Consider the following 403-nt stretch of genomic DNA (forward strand, 5'->3'; position numbering starts at 1 on the left):
CAAAGCAATGCTGAGCAAAAAAAAAATAAAGCTGGAGGCATAACACTACCTGACTTTAAGCCATACTACAAAGCTATAATAACCAAAACAGCATGGTACTCATATAAAAACAGACACACTGATCAATGGAACAGAATAGAGAATCCAGAAAGCAACCCACACACTTACTGCCATCTGATCTTTGACAAAGTCACCAAGCCTATTCACTGGGGTCAGGACTGCCTCTTTAGCAAATGGTGCTGGGATAACTGGATATCCATATGCAGAAGAAAGATACTAGACCCATACCTCTCACCATATACTAAAATCAACTCAAAATGGATTAAGGGTTTAAATATACACCCTGAAACAATAAAACTTATTAAAGAAAACATAGGAGAAACACTTCAGCAAATAGGGCTGG

Source organism: Galeopterus variegatus, unplaced genomic scaffold (genome assembly GCF_000696425.1).
Source record: "Galeopterus variegatus unplaced genomic scaffold, G_variegatus-3.0.2 Scaffold689, whole genome shotgun sequence".
Classification (NCBI taxonomy): Eukaryota; Metazoa; Chordata; class Mammalia; order Dermoptera; family Cynocephalidae; genus Galeopterus; species Galeopterus variegatus.